Genomic DNA, 21,723 nt, shown 5'->3' with positions numbered 1-21,723 from the left:
ACTAGGCCACGCCTCCACTCCAAAACTTATGCTGATAAAAGTAGGAGGGGCCTGATAATGCCATGGTCAGACCTATCCAGTTAATATTACGCACTTAACCTCACAGATAGCTGGCTTAAGTTAATCAGATTGCTCATCCCTGTACATCGATCCACTGAATGTGGTTCTAAAGTTAACTACATAAGTAGTTAACGGAATTCAAACATGCGTGGGATAAACATAAAGGAATCCTGCTCAGAAGAAACGGATCCCCAGAAGCTTAGCCAAGATTGGGAGGCAGAGCTGGTGGTGGGAGGCGGGGCTGGTGGTTGGGAGGCGGGGCTAGTGCTGGGCAGACTTATACGGTCTGTGCCCTGACAATGGCAGATACAAATCAAGGTAAGGTATACACAAAAAGTAGCACACGTGAAATTATCTTGTTGGGCAGACTGGATGGACCGTGATCCCCAGAAGCTTAGCCGAGATTGGGAGGCAGAGCCAATGGTGGGAGTTGGGGCTGGTGGTTGGGAGGCGGGGCTAGTGCTGGGCAGACTTTTGTACGGTCTGTGCCCTGACAATGGCAGATACAAATCAAGGTAAGGTATACACAAAAAGTAGCACACGTGAAATTATCTTGTTGGGCAGACTGGATGGACCGTGATCCCCAGAAGCTTAGCCGAGATTGGGAGGCAGAGCCGGTGGTGGGAGGCGGGGCTAGTGCTGGGCAGACTTGTACGGTCTGTGCCCTGACAATGGCAGATACAAATCAAGGTAAGGTATACACAAAAAGTAGCACACGTGAAATTATCTTGTTGGGCAGACTGGATGGACCGTGATCCCCAGAAGCTTAGCCGAGATTGGGAGGCAGAGCCGGTGGTGGGAGGCGGGGCTAGTGCTGGGCAGACTTGTACGGTCTGTGCCCTGACAATGGCAGATACAAATCAAGGTAAGGTATACACAAAAAGTAGCACACGTGAAATTATCTTGTTGGGCAGACTGGATGGACCGTGCAGGTCTTTTTCTGCTGTCATCTACTATGTTACTATAAGTCAACCGAAAATCTTAAAAGTTAACTGGATAAGTGATCTCTTTAAGTGGATTTCTTACTCCTGAATATTGACCTCCCTGAACCTCTCTCATTAACTGTGTAAGACAGTCATATTTCAGTGATTACTAGAAATTTGTCTTGTCTGCGTATCTTGACTATATTGTAAGCTCCGAAGACTGGGGGCTGTCCACCTGTGCGCCTATTTATTTATCAAATTTATATCCCGCTCCATTCAAAGTTATGGATGGATTAATACACAGTAATTAAACAATACAGAAAAAAAATTATTCCGTTCTCCCATCCACATACAAAACTACTAAATATCTTGATTAGGACTAAAATCAGATTTACTCACAAAATAACAGCCAGACCCAAAAAAACCCAAAAAACGTACTGATCACATGCACATTCTGGTTATTATGTTTCTTGAAATAGCAGTCTTAAGCTCTTTCTTAGACTGAGAAAAGGAGGTAATCATACGACAAAATACAGGTAATTCATTCCAAAACTTGGGACCCATTAGTCTAAACATAGATCTTCTGTACACATCCAACCCAATTAGATGAAAAGAAGAAACCTCAAGCAAGTCCTGTCTGCAAGAACGAAGAGCTCTGACAGGCTGATAAAGTCGCACGCTCGAGGCAAGCGTAGGTGAAATCAATTTATGAAGCGCTTTAAAAACTAAACACCTAGTAATGCTATAGTAAGCATTAAGTAGTAGTAACAGCAGCTTTCAGTAGACGTTGAGCTAGCATCCGACACTGATCCGCCATTGCCTGGTGGAGTTTGCTTTCCTTTGCCTGTGGGGAAATCTTTGGGCCTATTCTCTTCTGTTGTAAACGCGGAAGAGGCAACTGGGCAGCTGAGAAATGACTTCTGAGGGTGGGAGCGGAAATCTTACGGAGGACCTGGGAAATCGTAAGGATCACACTAGGGTTAGACAGTATCTGAAATTGATGGAGAGTGCAGCAGATGCCAGATAACAAGGTTTCCATGGCAACCAAGACAGAGCAAGATCGATCTGATGCGAGGACAGCACAGTGTGGTACAGACTTCATACCAAGACGCTGGCACCCTCTCAACTGCTGCCCCCTCGAAACAAGTGTGTGGTGCAAGAGCAACTTGTTAAAATATGTCTCTTGCCACTGTGAGCGAGGCAGAGTGATGCTCCCTAATGTCTAATGAGAATATTGTGCTGTCCCTGCGTGATGCCTGAGACGAGGCTGCTGTCTGCTTCAGCCCTTTAGGAGGAAGGGGGATGCTGATCGATCTTTGAACCGAAATGCTTGTGACAGTGCATTACCCAGGGACCCTGAAAGGCTGCGCTTCCCATGCAGAGTTACTCGATAGCTTTGCGTTACAGTGGTTCTCATGTGTATGCTTTCAAAGGCTCCACTATCTCTGTACAAGTGCGTACATAGTAAAGTATTAGATGACGGCAGATAAAAGACCTGTACGGTGCATCCAGTCTGCCCAACAAGATAAACTCATAGCATAAGGTATGATGCAATACTACATAAGTACATAAGCACCGCCATACTGGGAAAAGACCAAGGGTCCATCAAGCCCAGCATCCTGTCTCCGACAGCGGCCAATCCAGGCTTCAAGAACCCGGAACCGCCCCCCCCCCCCCCACAACACCCAAATTATTAATGTTCAATGGACTTTTCCCTCAGGAATCTGTCCAAACCCCCTTTAAATTCTGTAAGGCCAGCTGCTGTCACTTCATTCTCCGGCAACGAGTTCCAGAGTCTAACTACACGCTGAGTAAAGAAAAACTTTCTCCTGTTTGTTTTAAATGTACTATATTCTAGCTTCATCTATTTGATCTTGCTTTGTCCTTGCCACTTTCAGGGCACAGAGCGTAGAAGTCTACCCCACACTGGCTTTGCTTCCCAATTACTGGTGTTGCCATCTAATTGCCGCTAAGCTTGTTTCTCCACTCCTACCCTAGCTGAGATAATATTTAACTATCTCTCTGATCTCATGTGCACCATTCTTTAAATTAGTCACCTTATTATCTAACTCCTCTTACTCTCTTACCTATCTCTATGTTCCATCTTTGCTTATACCCTACACTGTCAATTAAAATGCTCTGTTACGTATTGTGTCGACATTGTAAGTGGTATACGATGCCATACTTTGTATTGTTATTTGAATATTTTTACTGCTGTAATTGTCTATTGCTCATGTTTGATTTATTCTTACTGTACTCAGCCTTGAGCGAGTTCAAAAAGGCGGTAAATAAATCCTAATAAATAAATACAGGATTCCTTTGTGTTTATCCCATGTACTTTTGAAATCCATTACCGTTTTCATCTCCACCACCTCCCGGGAGAGGACATCCTAGGCATCTACCACCCTTTCCATGGAAAAAGTACTTCCTGATATTATTCCAGAGTTGCCCCCCCCCACCCCCCCCCCCCCCCGCAACCTGAATTCATGTCCTCAAGTTGGTACCATCTTCCCATCTCTGGGATGTAGTAGATTAATGTTATATATAATACACTGAATATGGTATCACTATTTCAATAGAAGGGGTATTACTATATATCACAATACATTACCTAGCTCTCAGCATATTTTAACAACTTTTTTAACATTCAAGGGTATCCATTGTATTATATAGGATCCTTCAGATTCCTCTGTCACCACCACGCAGGCTAATAACGTGAGCCAGGCACTTTTATGATGGGCAGATATTCTTCATTTGATCCATATAATTTAATTCTTTTAAATAAACTTTTTCATTATTTTATCTTTTTATATATTGAATATATGAAGAAAGACTAAGGAAGCTAGGGCTTTTCAGCTTGGAGAAAAGACGGCTGAGGGGAGACATGATAGAGGTGTATAAAATAATGAGTGGAGTGGAACAGGTGGATGTGAAGCGTCTGTTCGCGCTTTCCAAAAATACTAGGACTAGGGGGCATGCGACGAAACTACAGTGTAGTAAATTTAAAACAAATCGGAGAAAAGTTTTCTTCACCCAACGCATAATTAAACTCTGGAATTCGTTGCCGGAGAACGTGGTGAAGGCGGTTAGCATGGCAGAGTTTTAAAAGGGGTTAGACGGTTTCCTAAAGGACAAGTCCATAAACCGCTACTAAATGGACTTGGGGAAAATCCACAATTCCAGGAATAACATGTATAGAATGTTTGTACGTTTGGGAAGCTCGCCAGGTGCCCTTGGCCTGGATTGGCCACTGTCGTGGACAGGATGCTGGGCTCGATGGACCCTTGGTCTTTTCCCAGTGTGGCATTACTTATGTACTTATGTCCTCTACTTGGCTCACTTTTATTACATAGAGCAGTGATTTAACCTATTGTGATGTCATAGTGGCTCATTCCACCAATAAGAGCCAACCTCATTAGTGATGTCACAATGGCTTGATTGTATAGAATGTTTGTACGTTTGGGAAGCTCGCCAGGTGCCATTGGCCTGGATTGGCCGCTGTCATGGACAGGATGCTGGGCTCGATGGACCCTTGGTCTTTTCCCAGTGTGGCATTACTTATGTACAAGCACTTAGCTTCAATCTGTAATGTCGCTACAGACTCCTTCTTCTCCGAGATGAGTGATCAGTTTTACTAAAGTTTTTGAAACGAGAAGAAGGAGTCCATAGCGATGTTACAAATTGAAGCTAAGTGCTTGTATTCAATATATATATTATTTTTGTTACATTTGTACCCCGGCTTTCCCACTCATGGCAGGCTCAATGCGGCTGATAAAAAGATAAAAATATGAAAAAAGTGTATTTAAAAGAATTAAATTATATGGATCAAATGAAGAATATCTGCCCATCATAAAAGTGCCTGGCTTACATTATTAGCCTGCGTGGTGGTGACAATCTGAAGGATCCTATATAATACAATGGATACCCTTGAATGTTAAAGAAGAATATATATAATATAGACAGACAGTCTATACAGCATGAAGGAATGTATAGAGTCACTGGTTTTTGATCACATACAGTTGATTATTAACGTAGCAAATGTGAACTGATCATGGTGGGAAGCAACTGCCCAGCGTTGGGCAGATCCATGATTTGTCGCGGTTATGGCATTATCACGTATCTCTTGTTTCCCAGCAGACATCCCAGTATGTGTTCCAACATGGAATTTAAAAGTTGGCCATTCTGTGTCAAGAAACACAGTTTCTTCCTGGCAGAAGAGAAACTCTTTTCTGAATTTGTAGTTTCTCCTTGGCAAAAGTATTAATAGATGCTGTGTGATGCCATCTGGCCACCCCGTTCTTTTTTTTCCACGAACATAAGATAGGCTGTGCTCAGTCAGACCAGGATCACTGGTTCTCAGCAGTAGCCAGCCTGGGCCACAGGTGCCCAGCAGTTCCCAAACAGTAGATTTCATTTCTCATCATAAATCCGGACTCTCCTGAGCCTGCTTAGCTAATAATTTTTTATGGACTTTTTCTCCGGTAATGTATTCCTACTTCTTTTGAATCTCACTGTAGCAGTCTCCTTGAGCACCATTCTCTGGCAACAGATTCAAAGCTTAATTGTCCTTAGTTAAAAAAAAAGCTTGCTATGATTTATTTTCAATCTGCTAGACAAAAATGATATGGGGCTTGAGCCAAAAAAAATGTATGAGAAGAGACTTGAAAACCTGAATATGTTATACCCTAGAGAAAAGGAGGGATTCGGGGGGAATATGATACAGTTGTTTAAATATTTAAAAGGTGTTAATATGCAAACTGATCTTTTTCAGAGATGGCGAAGCGGTAGAACTAGAGGTCATGAGTTGAGGTTGTAGGATGGGAGACGTAGGAGCAACGCCAGGAAATACTTTTTGGGTCTTTCTCTTGTTTAATCTTGGGATTCGGGGGGGGGGGGGAATATGATACAGATGTTTAAATATTTAAAAGGTGTTAATATGCAAACTGATCTTTTTCAGAGATGGCGAAGCGGTAGAACTAGAGGTCATGAGTTGAGGTTGTAGGATGGGAGACGTAGGAGCAATGCCAGGAAATATTTTTTGGGTCTTTCTCTTGTTTAATCTTGTTGATTGTGCCGCGTCACTTTCCAGATGAGGTTCTGTTAACAAGGGTTGCTTAACCTCCGACCCTCGGCACAGGCCAAGGTATCCGAGTCATTTGTAAATGGTTATAACTGGTTTTTAAAAAAAAAAAAAATTTTTTTGCTGTCGAAAGGCATCGTTTCTGCTACCATCATCAAGAGGAGACTGACTAGGAGGAATTTTTGCAACCCTCCATATTTCTTCGCTCGCACAGCGCTTGTCTGTAACATAAATTGTAAACCACTAGCCTGACATTATATTGATAGTTGCATACCATGTGCTCTTTGTTACATTTACATATAGAAGAATTGAGAACGTGCTGTGAATTACCAGATGGTAAATTACAGGAAGGAATTAAAGCAACATTACATGACCTCCAAACCCCAATGTGCATCATTCTTGTGAATTATGGCCCATTGAGACCTCACGCTGGTAAATTAGAAGTTGTTATGATACCACTTATGAATTGATGGAGATTATTTTCTCGCTGAGTGCACTTGATGTCGTATAACCAGATTATCCTCCGACACCCTTCATTGCTTATTCTTGCTATAGTCTCACGCCATGGTATTGAGATGACTCTACTACTACTACTACTACTATTTAGCATTTCTATAGCGCTACAAGGCATACGCAGCGCTGTACAAACATAGAAGAAAGACAGTCCCTGCTCAAAGAGCTTACAATCTAATAGACAAAAAATAAATAAAGTAAGCAAATCAAATCAATTAATGTGAATGGAAAGGAAGAGAGGAGGGTAGGTGGAGGCGAGTGGTTACAAGTGGTTACGAGTCAAAAGCAATGTTAAAGAGGTGGGTTTTCAGTCTAGATTTAAAGGTGGCCAAGGATGGGGCAAGACGTAGAGGCTCAGGAAGTTTATTCCAGGCGTAGGGTGCAGCGAGACAGAAGGCGCGAAGTCTGGAGTTGGCAGTAGTGGAGAAGGGAACAGATAAGAAGGATTTATCCATGGAGCGGAGTGCACGGGAAGGGGTGTAGGGAAGGACGAGTGTGGAGAGATACTGGGGAGCAGCAGAGTGAATACATTTATAGGTTAGTAGAAGAAGTTTGAACAGGATGCGAAAACGGATAGGGAGCCAGTGAAGGGTCTTGAGGAGAGGGGTAGTATGAGTAAAGCGACCCTGGTGGAAGATGAGACGGGCAGCAGAGTTTTGAACCGACTGGAGAGGGGAGAGGTGACTAAGTGGGAGGCCAGCAAGAAGCAGATTGCAGTAGTCTAAACGAGAGGTGACAAGGGTGTGGATGAGGGTTTTGGTAGAGTGCTCGGAAAGAAAGGGGCGGATTTTACGGATGTTGTAAAGAAAGAAACGACAGGTCTTGGCGGTCTGCTGGATATGAGCAGAGAAGGAGAGAGAAGAGTCAAAGATGACCCCAAGGTTTCGAGCTGAGGAGACAGGGAGAATGAGAGAGCCATCAACAGAAATAGAAAACGGGGGGAGCGGGGAGGTGGGTTTGGGGGGGAAAATGAGAAGCTCGGTTTTGGTCATATTTAATTTCAGGTGGCGTTGAGACATCCAGGCAGCAATGTCAGACAAGCACGCTGAAACTTTGGTTTGGATGCAAGGTGAGATATCAGGGGTAGAAAGGTAGATTTGGGAGTCATCAGCATAGAGATGGTAGGAAAAGCCATGGGATGAGATTAATGAACCAAGGGAAGAAGTGTAGATAGAAAAGAGGAGGGGACCAAGAACAGAACCCTGAGGTACGCCGACAGGCAGAGGGATAGAAGTAGAAGAGGATCCACCAGAGTGAACACTAAAGGTGCGGAGGGAGAGGTAGGAAGAGAACCAGAAAAGGACAGAGCCCTGGAATCCAAGTGAGGACAGGGTATCGAGAAGTATGCTGTGATCGACAGTGTCAAAAGCAGCGGAAAGATCAAGAAGAATGAGGATGGTGCTGAGTAATTGGTGCTGGGTATGATTGGGTGGCACATGCTTTGCCCTGGAAGCTACCATCTGTGATATGGCTGATTTGGACCTCCTGAGCTCGGGCTCTACTTCTTGCTGTTGTCCTGAATAGCATTCAGCAGCTGGGCTGAAAGTGGGACATGGCCTCTGAGCCAGAGAAACTGGCATCGGGGCTCCAAGAGATTCTCTGTCCTTCGTTAAGACAACTAATTGCTTGCTTCATTCTGCTTAAAAAAAAAGGCAAATCTCTCTTCCTGGTGGAATTCCTTTGTGCCAATCACTGAATTCCTTTTTATTCTTTGCCGCTGTCTGACCGGGAAAATAATTTTGGTGATGGTCACCTTTACAGCTATGAAAAATGTCAGATGAAAGCTCGTGCGTGCAGGCTGGAAACCTGCACCGTCAGCGTATTAAACCTAACTGCTTACAGCCTTAAAAATAATGTTAGTAATAGAAATATTGACAGAGTCTTAACTAGCAGATATTTCAGCCCTGTTATTTGGGCACGGAGAGAGCTGTAAATTACTCTCATTTTGCCGACTTCTCTGGTCTCTTGGAGTGCCTTGTCCTACCAACTACTGTGTAATCAGAATGAAATGACCTGTGTAATTGTAGAGGTACAGAAATGGAGGGGGAGGTGGAGAGGGGAGGAGAGATGATTGGAGACCAAGATTCTCTAACTGGAGATGATTGATTGATTGATTGAACCCACCCCACAGCTTGGATACATGTGGAACAGAAGAGGGCACGATGCATGATTGCTGCTGGAAAAGCTGGAAAGGGGCGTGATGCACTTCAGTGATTATATGTCTGAGAGCAGTATAAGATTCTTCCATGTGCCTAAGCTGCACACCAGAGCGTCCCCCCCTCCACCCAAGGTTACGAGATGCACCTTTGTATCCATGAAGTTGTTGTCCTGGTGTCTTTACTGAGCATCCCAGTTAGGCTGTTAATTGTTCTTAGTTATAAAGATGATTTCAGATGCTGAATAGGCCTGCCAATCTGGAAATGGATCATGACCCTTCAGACTCATAATGTACATTTAGCTTATTCGGGTCACTCTGCTGACTGGATATCAGGCCCACTGTATCCCACCATACCCTATAGTCCACTAAATATTTGTGTGTGATCTCCTTATTACAAATCAGTATGGAAGGGAGCAGCTTGGTTACATTGTATTGTATTGAATTCAACTCTGGAATTCGTGCCAGAAAATGTGGTAAAGGCGGTTAGCTTAGCAGAGTTTTAAAAAAAAAGGTTTGGACGGCTTCCTAAACGAAAAGTCCATAGACCATTATTAACCTGGACTTGGGGAAAATATTTCTGGGATAAGCAGCATAAAATGTTTTGTACTTTTTTGGGAACTTGCCAGGTATTTGTGACCCATCTTAGATCCCGTTTGCTGTTGATCTTGCTTCGTAATCTGTGATTGGAAATAGCTGTTTCGGCAGAGACAGACATACCTTACCTTTGGTAAACCATCTGTCCGGGTAGAACTGCTATCACCCGTTGTGTGTAATTTTTTTTAAGCGTAGCTTTTCTAAAGATTTTATCTTGGTAGGTAAGTCATATCTGGATGTCGGGTTGGAAAGTAGCCCCCCCTCCCACTCATACTTCCTATCGCATGTGGGGAGGGTGGAGCCAGCAGGCAGTGTGTGGGAATTTTATTTCGACACCCCCTCCTTACATGATTTATGGTACGGACTTTGCATACGATACAAATTGGGATTTAAGCCCAACAGGTACTGATGTTCCCATATGCTGGTCAGCCCCAGATTTTCTAAGGGAAACTTCAGGGTGTTTCTCTTTGAAATTTTGGTGTGAAAGCTCCCTGAGGGATTTTAAAATTAGAAGTTAGGAAAATGAAACTTCCCTTACGTGGCTCCTTATTGGTGCAGGTAAATGTTCATGACCTTTTTCTAAATCGGGATACGGTGGAGCAGTTTTGGATATTTTGACATATTTTGTATTTTAAGAAGTTAAACTTTCCTTTCCCGAGCCTTCTTGGGTCATGGCAGCTTCACCCCCACAGGCCTTGTGAGAAAGAATTGTAGACTGTGACCCTGCTCCAATCATATGTGCTCTGTTCTCTAAATTAATTCAAGTTTAATAAAACATTGTTTTTTTTTTTCTTTTTTTTTAAACTGAGAGGCTGATCCCAGACTACTTGCCTGGTGGTCTGAGCTCCCCACAGTGACTGGTTGTACCAGTATAACCCAGTTCTTAAGGCCATCACAGTTTATCAGCCGTGTGTAAGTTATGCTCCCGGATCACTAGGTCCTGCATTGCGCAGTGGCAGTAGAGGATAAATACTTCAGAAGCGACAGAGTGGATGTATAAAACTGTATGAATGTCTAAGGTGCTTAACTAGTACAATTTAGTCTTTTACTCTCTGCCTTCTGAGCTTTAAGACATGCATATTGTAACCAGGTACCTCTAAGTGCAGCCAAGGATAGAACAATCTCCTCTAGCCACAGGCTCCTGGTACAGTCAAGAAATAAATGTCCACCCGCAACTTCAATCTTAAAGACTTTATTTCATGCAGATTTCTAGTAGACCTGATACACAGTTCCAACAGCAACATTCACCTTCAATCTAAAACACATATAAGCCACCTGCAAGTGTGTGGCAAATAGTCCCCTTTAAGCAGTAGGCTATCAGCACATACCAGGATTCAATACAGGCTAACAGTCAGCTCCAGTCTGGGCTCTTTATCCAGGGCACAATAACAGTAGTTCAATTCCAAATAGAAGCAGTTCATTTAGTTCATCATCACAGTTAAATCACAAAGCAGCAGTTTCTACCTTCTACTCTCTTTACCTTCAGGAGAGTTCAATACTTTAGGGACTCTTCATACCCAAGGGATTTCAGCCTGCAACTGCTTCTCTCTTTCTGCTTCTCTCCCCTGCTTCAGTATTTTAGCTTCCCCCACACCCATACCAGCTGAGTTAAGCATTAGACTAATGATGAGCTCCTGCACACAGGGTTTCCTAATTCTCTTTCCCCCTAGTGGCAGCCCATCTATACGTCCTGCCAGCTTACCCCCATGTCTTCCCCCATTGCAGCTAGGAGTCCAGTCTGGGTTCTTCATCTCACCCCCTGGCTTCTTGCCTGCATTGCCTTCTGGAACTTGTATTTCAAGCTAACACTGCGTTAACCCAACTATCCTGGATGTAACTTTATCACAATATACAAATCTTTGTTCCAAGTATATATGGATACTGCCTGTGATCCTGTTAATGTGTAGAGGAAAGAAATTTTCAAAGCTTTCTGAGTGTAACAACCATGTTCAAAATTGCACCCCTCCTTCCCCCATGAGTAAGAGAACCCATGTCAAAAAGAGGCAGAGAAACGATGGAGAGAGGTCAGGGAAGACAGAGCGTGCATGGGACTTTCATTTTAACAATCCTGTGTAGACCTTCCTTGGCAGGGCTGATGTTTAAACATGCTGGGGCCTAGGGCAGAAATCTGGGAGGGGTCCCCAGAGCCCGTTAGCAGGTTGTATCTTCTTCAGCTAGTCTTTGAGAGGGGTCCCTGTAGCATGGGGGCCCAGAACAGTTGCCTTGTTTGTTGTCCGTTCCCCCCCCCCCCCCCCAATGTCAGCCCTGCTTCTTTGGGTACATTAGGCCTACTGTCTCCCTTTTGAAGGAAAGTCTTAGGCAGAGTTTCCCTTTGAAAATATGTTTGTAGGCTTGTTGGGTACACTGTACCTCTGACTCGTGGGCTGTATAAAACGTGTCCTGATTATGAGTGTATTGGCAGAATTCTTTCAAAAATGATGAGTTCGTGGTTGTGGCATTTGACTGTGTAGGTACTCGGTTGATTCCCTCACTCCCTCTCTTCTTATAACCACACGAATGATACAGATCAACAGGAAGTTTATTTCAAAGTTTATGGCCAGGTACTGAAAAAAAATGAGACCATATGGTAACTAAACGAATTACTTGAACAGTTCAACACTACAGCCTAGTGATGTGAACGAAGCGTGTGTTAACAAAGTTGAGAATGTAAATCGGCCAGATGTTCCATATACGCAACCTTAAAAACCAATACAAATAATTTAAATTGTATTCAGTACTGAACAGGAAGGCAATGTCAATTGAATAATGAAGGAATAATGTGGTCACAAATGGAAACAGAGAAAATGATAGCAGATAAAGACCATATGGCCTTTCAAGTCTGCCCACTCTTAACATCTATCTCATCCTCTCCTTAGAGACCTTATGTACTTGTCCCATGCTTTCATGAATTCATATACAGCCTTCATCGCCACACCTTCACTGGGAAGGCCGTTCCATGCATCCACCACCCCTTTCCATACAGAAGTGTTTCTGTAGATGTTAGGATCTGTTAACTGTGAAGCCCCTGTGCCCGACTGAGCACGGCGAAGATGGAGTGACACCGCACTCGGTCAGGCAGCCAGACAACCCCAAGCTTCACCTGGGAGATGACCACCGTTCCCTGAGAGTTGAGCCCTCAGGTGCAGGCGGCCACCAGGACTTCTGGAACCAGGGGGTTGCGCAACCGCTGACCAGGCAAGCAAGCAGAAAAGACACAGTTCAAGAGCCAGGAAATCCGTAGGGCAAAGAGTAGTCAAAAACAGTCCAAGGTCAAGGCAGGCAGCAAAACAAGCCGAGGTCTGGAACACTGGATCCGAAGACAAGAAGCACTGGCGTGGATCTCAAACACAAATGAGGCCGAAGCAACGAAGGACTGGAGGCAGGGCTTTAAATAGTGTAGGAATCAATCTCAAACATGTGCAGCTGATCCAGGATGGCTGCCCCCCATCAGCAGAGAAGCCCAACGCCCAAATATGGGCTTCCTTCCTGCAGCCGGCCAACCCCAAGATGGCCGCCACAAGCTGAGATGCCCATCCCATAGATGGCCAACCTATCCTGGAGAAACACCACCAAGATAGCCGGCTATCTCTGCCGGACTGCGCCTCGCCGGTGAATCGGCCGTGCAGGCCTGGAACCAGGTGAGGAACGTAAGAGTAAATTATTCCTGTCTATCCCCTTTCACTTCTATCCTATGCCCACTCATTTCAGAACTTCCTTTCAATTGAAAGAGACTCATCTCCTGTGTATATTTATACCATGGAAGTATTTAAAATGTCTAGCATATCTCCCCTCTCCCGCCTTTCTTCCAAATCTTTGTCTGTCCCTATACGCATAATGATGAAGACCACTGACCAACTCCATCCTGTTTATGTTCTCGTCTTTAGCAGTGTCTTTTTGGAATTCTCTTTCTCTTGTTATCGGGATTCGAGACGAGTTATTTCACATTTCGTAAAGTAAAGCGATGTGGTAGCTGTGTCTACTTTTAAAGGTAATAAATAGAAATAAACAAAAAGAAAAGAAAATAGGATGAAACCTTTTTTTATTGGATTAACGTAATACATTTTGTGATTAGCTTTCAAAGGTAACCCTGAGTTGTGATCTGAGGAAGGAGGGTTAAGAATAGGCATCATAAAATGTATTATCCTGTTTTGGGATCTTGCCAGGTGCTTGTAAACTGGGTTGGCCACTGTTGGAGATAAGATGCGGGGCTTGATGGACCTTCGGTCTGTCCTAGTATGGCAATACTTATGTACTTATGTAGGGTTACCTTTGAAACCTAATCAAAAATTGTATTGTTAGTTCAATTAAAAAAGGTTTTGTCTTTGTTGTCTTTTCTATGTTTTTGTTTTCTTTCTATTTATTACATTTCGTAAAATAATTAAAACATTTTTTGATAGATTATGATTTTATGATATGTTCTAGGCCAACTGGAGTTTTATTTTGATGGATTGTATATGTGATATTAATTATTGTTTTGTAAACTGCATTGCGGACCCTTATTCTGGGGATATAGCAGTCAACAGGAATCTTATTGATATTGAAGATGCGATCTCCAGAATTGTAAATGTACTCTAAATGTGATCTCACCAGAGTCTTATTTAGAGGCAGCATCGCTTCCTTTTTCCTAATGGCCATTTCGCTCCCTGTGCACTCAAGCATCCTTCCGAGTTTCACTGTTGTCTTTTCTAACTGGTTGGTCACCTTAAGATCATGAGATATGATCACTCCCAAGTTCCACTCTTCTTTCATGCACGTCACCCCCCCCCCCCCCCCAATACTGTACCTCTCGCTTGTGTTTTTTGCAGCTCTAATGCCTGACCCTGCATTTGTTAGCATTAAATCTTAGCTGCCAAATTTTGGACTATTCTTCAAGCTTCGCTAGTTCCCTCCTCATGTTATGCACACCATCAGAAGTATCTACCCTGTTGCATATTTTGGTGTCACCCCTTCTATAATATCACTTACAGAAATGTTAACAAGAACCAGGGCAAGAACTAATCTTTGCAGCGCCCCACTGATATGTTCATTTCCTCAGCGTTAACTCCATCTACCATTACCCTTTGTTGTCTTCCACTCATGTCAAAGACTATCTAAGTACACTACATCTAGTGCTTCTCCTTGATCCAACTTTCTGGTCACCCAGTCAAAGAAATGAATCAAATTTGTTGGACTAGACCTACCTCTTGTAAAGTCACGCTACCTTGGGTCCTGCAAGCCATTGGATTCCGGAACTCTCGCTATCCTGTATTTCAGAAGTATTTCCATTTATTTACTCTCCCCAGAGATCAGACTAACTGGCCTGTAGTTCCCAGCCTCCTACTTATTTCCATTTTTGTGGAGAGGAAACCACATCTGTCTTTCTCCACCCCTCTGGGATCACTCCAGACTCGGGTCAGAAAGTGGAGCCACAAGAGCACGCCTAAGTTTCCTTCAATAATCTTAGATGTATCCCACTGGGACCTGATAACTTTGTTCACCTTTAGTTTAGCTAGCTGCTCATGAGCGGTCTTCTGAAAACTGGTCAAGGTCTAGCACACATTCATTCTTATTTGTGTTTGTCTTCCGTAGTCCTATTCTCTGCCCTTCATCTGTGAGCACAGACCAAGCAATTCTGCTTTATCTTTATCAGCTTCTACATATTGCTCCCCTTTATCTTTGAGCCTCACCAATGCCCCAGTGCTACTTTTGAACTTCCTCCTGACCCTTTTTTTCAATTCATAGTTTTTATTGATGCGATCTCTTGTAGTTTATGAAGGCTAACCTCTCTTCCTTAACCCTTTAGTGTCCAATGTTCCCATCAATCTGCTCCCATATGGCTTATTACGGGAACATTGGACACTAAAGGGTTCAGGTCAGGTCAACAATAAATTTTATAATCCAGTGTTGCTCTAGTGACATCATTATCCCCCTAGCCACTTTTTGCTATTTAACCTAGTTGCCTTATCTTTTCAGCTACTACTTTTGAGAACCAAAATGCTTTTCTTTTTCTGTTGCTTTTGTTTGCTTTCCTAGCGAAAAGTTTAGATGCCTTTAAAAATAGCTCCTTTCAGTTTAGCTCTCTGCTTTTCTACTTTCTCCACATGATCCCATATAGCTACCAGTTCCTCGAGGTATCCCTCCCCTCCATTTTGACAAAGTTTTCTTGATGTCTAGGATCTATATTTTGGAATAACCCCCCCCCCCCCATCTGTGTCTTAATATTGGCCCATACTATCCAGTGATCACTAGATGCCAGATTGTCCACAGTTGCATCAGAAACACTTTTCCCTTGGTGAACACCAAATCCACTATGGCTCCAGCCCATGTGAATTCCACTACCAACTGCTGGAACAGTTCTCCCAGTAGAGAATACAGGATACTATTAGTAATACCCGGGCTGTCATCTTTTGGAGTAGCTGTAAAGGTCTCGGAGAAACAGGCAGGTCCGCATGTGTGAGACTAGAGTGATCTAAAACTAAAAGAATTGTAGATTGCGCTACTGAATGGAAGTCCACGGGAACAAGCATTGGACACAGTCTGCAAAGCATACACAGCTTAAATGCAAAGAGCAAATGAATTAGGCCAGGGGAGAGCAACCTTTGTACACGGAGGGCTGCATGAATATCGGTACTGTCCCTGGCAGGTTGGAGTCCTATATAATAATTCTCACCTCCAACAGGATGTGCTTGGGACCGTGCCTGCCGGAAGTGGTCTGCTAGGCAGGCACGCACTGACCTCAGTGACATCAGTGACAGACAATTTGGCAAGCAAAACAATCTGAGTGCTGGCCATTAGGACACAGGGTTGATAGGAGAGTTTTAAAAGACTGAAGGAACCGAAAGTGTTAAATGAGGGGAGGGGGGAGTTCTGAACGACTGAAAGACATGAACATTTGGGAAAGGAAAACAATCTGAATGCTGGCCATTAGGACACAGGGTAGATAGGAGAGTTTTAAAAGACTGAAGGAAACAAAAGTGTTAAACTGGAGAGGGGGGGGGGGTAGTTGTGAATGACTGAAAGACATGCAAATTTGGGACAGGAAAACAATCTCAATGCTGGCCATTAGCACACAGGGTGCATAGGACAGTTTTAAAAGACTGAAGGAACCAAAAGTGTTCGGGGGTGGGGGGGGGGGGAAGTTCTGAATGAATGAAAGAAATGAAAATTTACGAGAGGAACACAATCTGAATGCCGGGCATTTGTACACAGGGTAGATAGGACACTTTTTTAAAAAAATGAAGTACGTGAAAGTATTACATCTTGGGGGAGGGGTGAGGAGGAAAGCAGTGGGGTATCCGGATACTGGGCGTTAGGGCCACGGGGGTATATAGACTTTTGAAAGCCTTAAGGAACCCAAAGTGTGGGAAGGAGGAGGAAAAGGAGGGGAGAGAACGGGGTGAGGGGCATTAGGAACAGGGGAGGGGGCCCTGCCACACACTCTCATTCTCACACACACACTGTCACACAGACAGTCTCACTCTGTCATACACCTGCACATTCACTCTGGCTCTCTCTCTCAAACATACACACTCCCAGGAAAACCTTGCTAGCGCCCGTTTCATTCCTTCCAGAAACGGGCCTTTTTTACTAGTATTACATAATTTCGGAACTGGACATGCACAGAGCTCCATAGACCTTTTGTGATAAATAAATAATGTAACTAAAAATGATTAAAAACAAGCTGCTAGAGTGCCTAATCCGGAAATATTTGTAAAACACAGTATCTAAAATCACTGAAACTCTGGTTAATGATGTTTACTGTGTATATTTTCCATGGTCTCCGGGGGGGGGCCTGGAGTCACCCACTCCTGCTTTAGACCTTTGATCTTTGGCTTTGCCTTCCCTTCTTGGCCCTGTGGGATCTGGAGCTGTCCACGGTACTGAAGTTAGAGAAGTGTTATATCAAAAGCTGTGCTGGGGTTTCGCTAGCATTCGAGGCATTGCTCTACAGTTGGCTTTGTTTGCGATCTGGATTGTGCACCTCTGGTCATGCTGCTTCTAAGATGAAACAAGACTTCAAATAAAAAAATAAAATAAATGAGCAAATGAATGAATAAATAAACAAGTCAACGAAATTGATTTCTTGCTGCCCACTGGAAGGCGCTTTCCCACAGTGTCTTCTGTTTGAATCCTGCTGCCAAATGCCTTAATAAGATATCCAGGCGTAATGATAAGAGAAGGGTAGTGCTTCTTATTCTTTTCAGTTGAGCTTTTCTCATCAGGCGACTTTTTTTTAAGTGGCAGCTAGCTGTGCCAGTCCTTTGACCTTTTAAAGTAAACTGATTTTCCAAAATATAATTTCAAAGCTTTCTTTATTGGTTATGTAGTTTAATACACCAGGTGACTAATGCACGTATGGCAGTAGTTGAGTTCATATTATGATGGCTGTACTCAAAATGTCTCTATTAACCTGGGTAGCTGGATATGTAATCTCAGAAGCAGGCATGCAGCTGGTTCTGGGATGCTGGGCCTAAATGCTTTTCTTAAGTACTGCATGGTGGCCTGAGCTATAAAAAAGGAGGCATGCATTGAAGTCATGAACTTTGTTTCTTGGGTCCGATGCTGCTGTTTTTAATCTTTTTCTGAGATACGTTTGTTCTAAACTTAGTTTATGCGTGAGGCATATACTGGGTTTCCAATGCATGAAGATTCATCCCACCCGTAGTCATTGAGGCTGACGGGTCCCCAGGACAGATTTTGGAAGCTGCACATTACCAATGTAGCATCTACATGCACTTTTGACAATCAACAGCTTGTCTTGACTTACAGATGACGTCAACAAGAGACTTGCAACATCTTTCCTTGTTCTCTTTAGACAAAGGTTTAGGAAAGTAAATGGAAAAAGGACAGTGTATGATTTCCTTTGTTTTACTCCCCCAAAGAATTCCATAGTTCCCTCCCCCCCCCCCCCCCCAAACAGCTATTGTGGTTGCTGTTGATTAAATGCAGGGATGGGGTAAGTCACATTGCTGAAGAGAATCAGTGGGGGGCCTGGGACAGAGAAACTCCTGGAGCTGTGACAGCTGGCTCTGGTCCTCTGGTACAGTAGAAGTTCAGAAAATCGGACTGCTCGACGATCGAGTCAGTCTGAGTTTTCTGGATTCTCAGGCAGTTTTTAAAGATTTAAATTTAAGGACATTTGCTCTTATGCAACAGCAATTTAATGGAAGGTGTTCTGTTCCTTGGTGCCGAATGACAAACTGCACGAGCAGAGCTCAATATACAATATAAGGACGTCCCATTCTCCAAGCCCCCCCCCCCCAAACTTTTTCTTTGTAAAGACAACAACCCCGCCTTTCCTGCTTGCTCTCTGACCTGTCCAGAAATTTTTGGTGCTGCTGTGCCAGCGGCAGCCTTCCCTATTGGCTGCCTCTGGCATGCAACATGGCCTTTCCCCTTTGACCTGTCCCACCCCTTTTGACGCAGGAAGGGCCGGATGTGTCAGAGGGAAAAAACCCGATGCATGCCAGAGGCTGCTGTTGGCGCTGCAGGACCAAAGACTTCTGGACTGTGCGAGGAGAGAAGTGGGGGGGGGAGGTTAGGTTGAGACGCCTGCCTTTTTGTGGGGGGGGGGGGGGGGTCCGGGAGGAAGGAAGTCTAGATTCTCTGGCTGTTGGCATGCAAATTGAAAGGGTCCAGATTCTCGGGTAGTCTGCATTTCTGGCATACAGATTTACGGAGTACTGTATACGTTCTCCTTGTTGCTGCTCTGTTCCCCTTCGGCTGAGGAGGACATAAGAACATAAGTATTGCCATACTGGGAAAGACCAAAGGTCCATCGAGCCCGGCATCCTGTTTCCAACAGTGGCCAATCCAGGTCACAGATACCCGGCAAGATCCTCAAAATGTACAAAACATTTTATACTGCTTATCCCAGAAATAGTGGATTTTCCCCAAGTCCATTTAATAACGGTCTATGGACTTTTCCTTTATGAAGCCGTCTAAATCTTTTTAAAACTCCGCTAAGCTAACTGCCTTTACCACATTCTCTGGCAACGAATTCCAGAGTTTAATTACACGTTGAGTGAAGAAAAATTTTCTCCGATTCGTTTTAAATTTACTACATTGTCGCTTCGTCGCATTGTTATGACCCTCTGGAACAGCATAAAAATGAGTTAACAGCAGCCTTTGGTGTTTTTCTTTTTATTTTACTCAGCATTTTCCTGTAGTATGTAATTTGTCCAGGATATCTGCTAGCAGGACCAGGCAGTGGGATCTTTCCAGGCCTTTAGGTGATAAATTAGTTTTCTTTTCTCTTTACTATCTTTCACTTGGGCTGCTTGACTTAGCCTATCTCCCCTTCCCCATACAGGACAAGTCCTTGGCACTTCTGTTGATTATGGAATCGAAAGATCAAAGAAAATGAGTTTTTAAAAGGTCAGAGAATTAATTAAGGAGCTTCACATTCCTAACAGTTCATACAATGAAAAAATACCTCGGCAATTAAAGAGGTCTGATCAGCCTGCTGGCTGCTGAATGAATTTGGGGGTTCTCTGGTAGTCTTGACTTGTCAGATAATTTGTTTGAAAAGATGAATTGCACTGCTGTTTAGATGCCTGTGGTCCCTCATTATTATTTTAAAATTAATTATTGCTTTGTAGACTGTATAATTGATTAGTTCTGATGTTCTTTCCTTTCTTCCTTTGTTTTTCTGTTGGTTGGAGTGTGTGTGACGGTGTCTGGTCTGTGGTTATTACAGAAAAGCACAGTTTCCTCCTTTTTTTTTTTTTTTTTTAATTTTAAATTTAAATTTTTATTTTCAGTGGCAAATGTTGACTGCCATGGCTGTATTCCTAGGACACCATAGGGCTGATTTTAGGAGGACTGTTCCTATTTTAGTTGTTCATAGACTGATACTTAGTCATTCACGTTACATGGATTTCCAAAGGCAGGATACGCTTGTCTAAAACTACAGAACGGGCCTCTGGCCTAGTGGGTGTGGTCTGGACATGTTTGGGTGGAACTTGGGTGGGCTTAAAGGGGAAGGATTGTTCATGTCCAAAATGATATATTTCAAGAGTTAGACGGGCTACCTAGGACATCCAGGGGTCCCTGTTTGGAAGGACCAGTAACTGTACACTTATAACAAAATGTAACATGGTAAATTCAAAGCCTGTGTTGTGCATGCAGACAGCACGCCCAGCATCTGCCCTCCGTGTACTGCACACTCTCTCCAGAGCTCCAAAATACATGCTGGTATACTTCCCAAACTAATGCCCCCCCCCCCCATACCCCTTTGACTCCCCCACCAAGAGTTCCACTCCCTCTCCTGACCCTCCCCATGAGTGCCGATCCTCCTGACACCAAATCCCACCTAAGTACATCTGTGCACTGCCTCATGCCCTTTTTTTCAGTGGTGCCAGAACTGGTGGTGGGAGGCGGGACTGGTGGTTGGGAGGTGGGGATAGTGCTGGGCAGACTTATAAGGTCTGTGCCAGAGCCGGTGGTGGGAGGTGGGACTGGTGGTTGGGAGGCGGGGATAGTGCTGGGCAGACTTATACGGTCTGTGCCCTGAAAAGGACAGGTACAAATCAAGGTAAGGTATACACAAAAAGTAGCACATGTGAGTTTATCTTGTTGGGCAGACTGGATGGACCGTGCAGGTCTTTTTCTGCCGTCATCTACTATGTTACTATGACACTGAGAGTAGGCTAAAGAGACAATAATCCAGCTGACCACATTGATTTTTTTTTGTTACATTTGTACCCCGCGCTTTCCCACTCATGGCAGGCTCAATGCGGCAGGCAATGGAGGGTTAAGTGACTTGCCCAGAGTCACAAGGAGCTGCCTGTGCCTGAAGTGGGAATCAAACTTAGTTCCTCAGTTCCCCAGGACCAAAGTCCACCACCCTAACTACTAGGCCACTCCTCCACTGTTGCTACTATTTGAGATTCTACATGGAATGTTGCTATTCCACTAGCAACATTCCATGTAGAAGTCGGCCCTTGCAGATCACCAATGTGGCCGCGCAGGCTTCTGCTTCTGTGAGTCTGACGTCCTGCACTGAGCCTTTTCCGGTTGCTTCAGGGTCCTTCCCTCTCCAAACCCAGAGAACCTGACCTTGAGTGCTGGATCATCCACCACAGAAGAGAGAGCCCAGAACTTCCTGTGGTCCGTCTTCTATAATGGGTTAAAAATCTCAGGCATTGATTATTAGGGAGTTTGGCTGGAGGATTGTGCTTGGTGCCATGCGCAGAGAAGTTCCATGGTAAGTTTAGCTTCCGCGCACATATGCCTGGGAAAACTCGAATGTGAAGCACACATTGGCGTCTGTTTTCTGCGGCCTAAATATAAGCATTTTAAACTTGGACGCTTATTTGAACTCTGGAAACAGATGCCAATGTATTTCTAGGATGGGCGGGACAAATTGCTTGTTCTTTTGGCCGCTGTCGGTGACAGGGTGCTAGGCTCGATGG

This window comes from Microcaecilia unicolor, chromosome 6 (genome assembly GCF_901765095.1).
Source record: "Microcaecilia unicolor chromosome 6, aMicUni1.1, whole genome shotgun sequence".
Lineage (NCBI taxonomy): Eukaryota > Metazoa > Chordata > Amphibia > Gymnophiona > Siphonopidae > Microcaecilia > Microcaecilia unicolor.
This window is presented reverse-complemented; position numbering follows the sequence as displayed.